General features: G+C 42.8%; 1 protein-coding gene across 2 annotated transcripts in view; it reads left to right on the top strand.

Moving 5' to 3' along the window:
- The first annotated feature begins 7737 nt into the window (after window positions 1-7737).
- The window catches only part of SCRN1 (secernin 1), a 39536-nt gene continuing 39364 nt past the window's right edge, over window positions 7738-7909 (top strand). For both annotated transcript variants that reach the window (XR_003527019.1, XM_027639255.1), the window contains exon 1: window positions 7738-7785. The gene's annotated coding sequence lies outside the window, so the exon portion shown is untranslated. The remainder of the gene's footprint in view (window positions 7786-7909) is intronic.

Here is a 7909-nt window from a genome sequence, read left to right as displayed (position 1 = left end):
TTTTTCTTTTCTTATAACTGCTCTGCATCTCTGTTAGGTAAACAAGGACAAACCCACTTTTAAAATATTTGGGTCTGACTGTAGAAATCCAGTGGACCTGACTCTTCAGAGTGCTCCAAATCCCAGTTATATTTTCTTCTAAAAAATCTGAGACTGATGCTAACTACCATTAAGAGCTGCTCTTCATTTTAGACATGATGCTTCTAATTTCTAGTTTGTGTCATGACCTGCATAAGGAGATTAAATGATGCAGGATAATTGATTCCTCATCTGGGAGTCAGACTGAAAGTATTAAATCAATCCTGTCCCCTTTTATGTTATTGCCATTGAAATTTCTTTGAAGCAGCTATGTTTCCTCTTCTGCCTCTTTCCCAGAATAGTGAACTAGGTAATACTATTTCTTTTGTATGCTTGGCCTGCTTGTTCTCTGGGAGTAAATAGCAGAGCTTAGCTCCAGTCTCTCTAATCTGCTGGGATATGTCTTTAGAGAATAGATTTTCATTCCACAAATACAATGCAAAATGTTTCTGGTGACCCTATGTCCATCTCTGGGTATGGATTCTTTACATCTATAGCTAATGGACTAATTGTAGCTTGTAGAAAATTATGACTTGCTGGATTTTACTCTTAGGAACACTGACCACAATACTTAAGAGAGGTAAGACTGGTGATTTTCCTTCCTTTCAACAGAAGGTAAGGATTTACATTTGCATCCAATGTTTCAGCCCATATGTGCCATCATGTCTTCACTGCTATTGTCACTACCAGTAGTTGGGTTAAAAGCTGGACTTAACATGGTCACATGGATATCATGATGTGCACATGCATTCTGACATAATTCAATGCTCCACCTCTGCAAAACTCAGACTGAAGCAAAGCTCCTAGACACGTGGTGCTCATCTCACAGCTGGCAACGAGCACAAACTGCAGTGGGAGCTCGTATGCAGCAGAAATGGCCGATGCTCCTCTGCATTGGGTACCGGATTCTGTCACTGCTAACCTGATCCAAGCCCAGCTCACCATGGCACCCTTGGGAACAGCCACAACCTGCCATTCACACAGTGGTGGGGTTATGTGGAGACGGCTGGTGGGGTGGGCTCTAGGGCATCAGTTAATATGTTCTGCCAGACCCCTGATGGCTTTGGACCTTCACACCTTGTTTCCTGAGCAGGCAGCTGTGGGATGTGTCAGTGCCTCAGGACAGACTGGAGTGGCACCAGTCAGGCTCATGCTGTCACACCACTGCTTGGGTGTAAAGTTAAAGGCAGGCTTGAAGAAAACATCAGGGCCTGCCCTTGCACTGGGGAGAGAATAGCAGAGAAAATAAGCAGAGGAATATCTCTCAGTACCATCCAGTTTTGAGTGATATCCACAGCAAATACAAGGAAGTTTAAAACCTGCTGGGTAATTTATTCTTCACATTTCTCTGTTAAAATATGTACATAAGAATAAAACACAACCAGCATGAAATGCGCAATACAGTGTCAGCTTTGTAATTTTTCCCATCTCTTATTAACTACTGTTTTCCAGTTGTACATTTTGGATAAGGCCATATATGTAAACATAGCCTCTTTTGTCACAGAGATACTCAATTGTGGACACTTTTAAAAATACATTTTTCCAATCCTTTTCGAAGTACAGGAGATGAAAGGACTTCTTTTATTTTAGTTTGTAGTATTTCTGTTATCAGTGATCCCTTCCCATCTGCAGATATCTACCACTTCCATGAATAAGGAAAATGACTTCTTCATCTAGAGGGCTTTTTAAAGACAGGACTCTTTAAAGCCATATTTACAATTAAAAAAAAAAATTAACCCCCCCCAAACAAATAATTAAGCAAAAAAAGGCTGCCCTAGTTTTAAATCGCCTTAAAAGCAGAATATGGAAAATGCTGCCGCAGAAATATCTGTAGCCCAGGAAGGACATGCCACTGCTCACAGCCCCCAGTGTATGATGTGCATGGGAGGAGAGGAAAGGTTGCTGACACATGCATAACTTTTTATGCGTACTCAGCAGACCTGTTGCTGTGGTTACTAATCAGAACCTCTCTTGAATGAGTGCTATTTGCACCACACCAGATGGCTGATAAATCACATAGTAGAATTTTCTGTCCCTTGTATTACTGTCCAATCTTTTTTCTAAGTGCTGTGACTTAATTTGCAGCAATTTACACATAAATTATTTGGACAGGACACATTAATATAAACCATAATACTGAAGCAGGTATGCAGTCACTTTCACGAACTCCGGTATCACCTGCATAACACCAGAAATGATTTTTTTGTCTTATGTATTGATGTTCAAGTTGTTGCAATTTGATGAATAATGCTAAGCTGAGGAAAAATATGCTTGATTTTTAATATAATACTAATAACATAGTTACTGTAGCACATTTATTGTGCAGAGGGAAGTGAGATGCCTTTTGCAGTTCATCCGTCTGCTGCAAGCATTTCTGTACAGGCAGTATCACAACAATGAAGCATACATGAAGATTAAATAGGATCATTGCATAAGGATTTAATGCTGTTGTCTCTATTTTCTGCTTCTTTGTTGTCATTACTGGCTTATCCTCTCAGGTTGACAGATTTCCTTCTGCCACCTGCCTTGACTATATATTATTATGAGTCTTAAGCTATTGTCAAGTGTTTTAGCCTCAGTGTTACAGGTGCTGTTCTAACACATCAAAAAAGCCAATAATAATAATAAATGTGTCTTGTTATACCTTTTAGAATTCTGAAAATAAATATCCTGTCACAGATTTCTGTAAATTAAAACCAGGAAAATGCCAAAATTTATGAAAAAAAAGCAAAAGACTGATGTTATATTGATAAATCATCACTCCAGAAGAAGGCAACCTTTTTGACTGGGCAATGAAGCAGCTTGGTTGTGTGGTTCAGTGCTGTGCCTAATAGCTTTCTAGACACTGAGGGTAACTGCAGCATGCTGTCTTCTGTCCCTGTCACATTGAGGAGTTGTGTTGTGTTATGTCACTTATGTAATGGAAATATGAATTACCTTCTGTGGTGCATGAGTAAGAGCTCAGCATCTAAGCCTGACATTGTGCCTACAATAACATCTTAACTACAGCTGCAGCCATTTCCATAGATTAATCTTCAATGGTGTAATTGGATAAAGAGGCTGCAGCCAGGATTTCTCCTATCTTTTTCATTTTGAACATCCACAGAGGTCAGCAGGTTACATGTTTATCTCACATCATAGCACTGCACCTGCCACCCTCTTTCTTTTTTATGGATGAAGCCACCTTTAGTGGCTTTAGTGTGGGAGAAATATTCTCAGTTCTCCGGTCCAGTCTCCTGACTATATAGAAAAAAAACCCCAAAACACACAACTGCCATTGATACTTCTTGCTCTTTAGATGCCTATGACATCAGTGGCATTTACTGGCGAATGGTGTAACTATTAACAAGAATCTCACGGGTGTTTTCAATGTTACTAACTCTTCTGTATAGAAAAAGCTTTTGTTCCTATAACTCACTGCAAGAGGAATAATTTTAGTGGGGTGCCTTTATGGGTATAGGCTTAGAATTCTGACTTAGAAGCAACCAGGCACATTTGTTCTGAACAACCCCAGTTCATCTGTTTTTTAAGTACCCCAAATCAGTGCTCCACTAGAGAGAACAGGACTAAGACGGTGGCTTGAAATAGCAAAAATAAATACCAAAAAAAGGGTTTTCTTGGCTGCACTACCCTTTCACCAAAATCTATCACATTACTTTTTTAAATATAATTTCAACACTTAGATGGTCTTTTCTACCAACCTACATTAAGCCAGCTTCTCTTCTTTTAAACACAGTTTACTGAGAAAACTAGTTCCATCAGTTGCACGGCTGCTGTCTTGAATTTGCAGAGGAAAGTATTTTGGAAATAATGAATCAAAGACGAGTGCTGCAGTGTCTTGAGGATTTTGGGGTACTAGTTCTCCTGAATAAGCTTGTGACTTATACACCTCCAACTAAGGAGGTATATAAAGAAGAACAAAAAAACACTGTAACTTAAGCTATATGTAGCAGTGTTTTCCTTTTGTTCTCTTCCTTTCACAGATAAAACATGGAACAAAGGCTCTTTGAAATTCTCTTCTCTAAAGATGTGTCCTTCCTGCTTTCCTTCCTTGATTTTGGAACCCATTGGAAACCAATCTTTCACAGGAGGAAAAAAAAATCATTTAAAATCCATAAATTCTGCTGTTATGTTATTGAAGACAAAGAGGAAATAATCAACAGATAAGCATTGTGGCTTTGTCCTAATTATTACAATTTTGTGTTTTCTGTTTACACAGCAATCTCCATTCAAAGATTTTAAAGATGCAGCTCTGAGTAAATGCTCTCTCTGTTTCTTGTGTGAGGTAATTTAATTACTGTGGGGCTACAAGATTTATCCAAAGCCAAGCAGCAAGCTTATGGCAGAACAACATACACCCCAGGCTCTCTTGATTCCCAGGACTGTGCTCTAACCACTCATCCTTGCTGCTTTACACCGTTCATGACAGCTTATACAGAAAGGAAGCATCAAAGATTTCTGTGTCACCAGTGTGTAATCATCCTGTAGACAGTCTAATAATTCTTAGGTAGATTATACTCAGCCATAATCATCTCCAGTGTAATTAGAAAATAGACTTAGTCATCTAAGTGAGCATAATATGGGCAATATAAGTGGTATGTTACAGGATATAATTTAAACCCTTTTTTAAATTGCACCTGCTCTTTTCATCGGCTATCTTTCTGATTCTAAGAAGCAAGCTGCCTGTGACGCAGCTCATCCTTGATGTAACTCTAGAGCAAAGAATTTGGGTTGTTATGTTCAACTGAAGTTGTTACAATTAAATTGGTATAAAGTCCTCAGCTTTTCAGTGATTCACATCACCTTTCAGTTATATATTTTAAGCAGGAGATATACAGTCTTTTTCTGTTGCAGAACACATTGAAATGTAATTCTGGTGACAGTAAAACTGATAGCAGAGAAAAGCAAAGGTCTTGATTAAAATATATAATGGTAGTAGTATGAAGGGCTCCATGTTGCTAATTATCAGCCCTGCTTTTTAATCAAAAGCATTAAGCCTAAGTACTGACTTCTTAGTCCCTATTCAGGTTACCAACATACCCCCAAAAAGTGCAGATGCCACAGTATTTCACATTCACTGAAACTGGGAGCAGAAAATTATTTTCTTATTTAGTTATATAATGAAGCTGCAACTTCTGGTCCGCATTTAAGTTTGACAGCAACAGTGTCCAAAGCTTATCCATAACTTCTGAACACATGCAGACCCATGTCTTTAAACTGATATAGGATAGTTTAGATACTACGAAAAAATTCTTTACTCTGGAGGGTGATGAGATACAGGAACAGTTTGCCCAGAGAAGTTGTGGATATCTCATCCCTGGAAGTGTTCAAGACCAGGTTGGCTGGGGCTTTGAGCAACCTGGTCTAGTTGAAGGTGTCCCTGCCTATGGCAGGGAACTAGATGATCTTTAAGGTCCTTTCCAACCCAAACCATTCTATGATTCCAGGAAAAGCAAATATCCTGAGGAACTCAACTCTGGCCATCAAGCTGTGCAGCACTACAGAGGACATGCTGATGGAGTACTTTCAGGTAATTGGTTCTACTGGCAAAAAAGAAAATCTGTGAAATGAGACAATAGCTGAGAATAAACTTCTTGAACCCAGATACAAAGCTCTTCTATAGATTTCTGTATTTTCTGAGCCATCCCCAAGTTCCACATTGCTGTATCAACCTAACATACTTCCTTCTTGTTGCTCTTATGCAGAAACACTCTCTTTTTTAATGCTCTTTATTCTGTCTGCTGGCTCATCCTTGCCTCTCTGACCTCTTCCCCAGCTTCCTATCTTCTCATCAAACATACTTGGCGGTCTCTTTTCCACACTAAGTGTCTGGTCTGAGGCAGGAATTGGTGAAGTGTGCAGTAAGGTTCCTCTCCTTGAAGACAGAGATAGAAACATAAAGGTGCTGCCTTATCACCAGCAGATCATGTTTAGCAGTTTAACCATTTATCCAGGGACCTGCATGATGATGCCTAGAAGTGAAACTATTTTCACCTCTGTATGGAGGCACAGGTTGTATGCTGAGGATGTAGCACACAGGACAGCCCCTGTCGGGCGGGTTTGGTAAGCAGAGCAGGCCACTGGCTCCATGTGACAGGACCAAGGCTTGCTATGCTCTGAATGGGACCTCAAAGGGACAGTCAGTTCCATCATGCTTTTGGCCTGGTGGTGGTGGTGCTACTGCACCCAAACAGCTGAGAGGTCCACGGGGTTCAGCTGCTGGGGCAGGAGCCCACTGTGACACTTCACATGCGGCCAGCAGAGAAGTCCCCAGTCATGAATCACAGAATCATTTAGGTTGGAAAAGACCTCTGAGATCATCGAGTCCGACCTTTGACTGAACATCACCTTGTCAACTAGACCATGGCACTAAGTGCCAATCCAGTCATTTCTCAAACACCTACAGGGATGGTGCCATTGTGCTGTCTACTCTCTTATATGGGTCCAAATCATGGGTCATTTACCGCCACCACTTGTGACTCCTAGAATGCTTCCATCAACGCTGTCTCCCTACAGTCCTAAACATCCACTGGTCAGATTATGTAACTAACATGTCTGTTCTAGAACAGGCAGCAGTTACAAGTATAGAGGACATGTTGCTGGGAACACAGCTGCGTTGGGCAGGGCACATCTCCAGGATGAAGGACCACTGCCTCCCTAAGATCTTGCTCTATGGTGAACTTGCCACCAGCTGCTGCAAGAGAGGAGCCCCGAAGAAAAGATACAAGGACTCCCTGAAACAACATCTCAGCCTTGGCCACATTGATCTTCATCGCTGGTCTACTCCAGCCTCCAATCGGGAGGTCTGGAGACACACCATCTATAACGCTGCTGCTTCCTTTGAGAACGCACGCAGGATCACCATCGAAAAGACAACGCAGAAAGAATTGTATCCTGCCGATACCATCCAAAGAGTCTTTCTGCTGTGCCTTTTGCAACCAATCTTGTCTATCTTGCATTGGCCTCTTTAGCCACCAGTGCGCTTGTAGCAAATGTGGGTAGAGTCCTTCCCAAATCTTCGTTCACGAAGCCTGGGCACGATGACATGATGACAGGGATGGTGACTCCACTACCTCCCTGGGCAGCCTGTTCCAGTGCTTAACAACCCTTTCTGTGAAGAAATTACTCCTGATGAGGTCATCCCTTCGGCTTTGCTAAGTTTGGTGTAGTTTCTATGCAGCGGTTTGACTGGTTAATGAGGTAGCAGCCATATTTTAAATCACCTGCTTTACTTTGTAGACTTATCCTCTGTGTGAGACAGAGGAGTAGAAGTTAACCATTCAATTATATGAATAAAAAAGTCCCTTCTTTTCCACGGGAAGGGTGCATTCGTGCTTGCTCTTTGTCCCCGAGACGGGCTGAGGGACGACACGCCAAACGTGGATGCCTCCTCACAGAATCACAGGATGGGTGAGGGTGGAAGGGACCACAGTGGGTCACCTGGTCCAACCTCCCTGCTCAAGCAGGGTCATCCTAGAGCATATTGCACAGGATTGCATCCGGACGGTTCTTGAATATCTCCATCGAGGGAGAATCCCCACCCTATTCGGGGGCATTCCCCGGCCGTTCGGGTTCGCAGCACGGACACCGCCGCTCCCTCCGCCGCCGCCCGGCCGGGACTCTGCGCGGAGCGGTTCGGCTGCGCGCGCAGGGGGCGGGGGCCGGCGCCGCCGGGGGAGCGGAGCGGCAGGAGCGGGAGGCGCTCAGGTACGGGAGCGGTGCGGGAACGCCGCGGGGCAGGGCGGCATCTGCGCGGCATCTGCGCGGCATCTCCGCGGCATCTGCGCGGCATCAGCCCGGGCATCTCCGCGGCATCAGCCCGGGCATCTCC

Source organism: Corapipo altera, unplaced genomic scaffold (genome assembly GCF_003945725.1).
Source record: "Corapipo altera isolate COAL_440 unplaced genomic scaffold, ASM394572v1 44, whole genome shotgun sequence".
NCBI classification, from domain to species: domain Eukaryota; kingdom Metazoa; phylum Chordata; class Aves; order Passeriformes; family Pipridae; genus Corapipo; species Corapipo altera.
The sequence above is the reverse complement of the archived record's forward strand: the minus strand, read 5'-3'. Positions and strand labels throughout refer to the sequence as shown.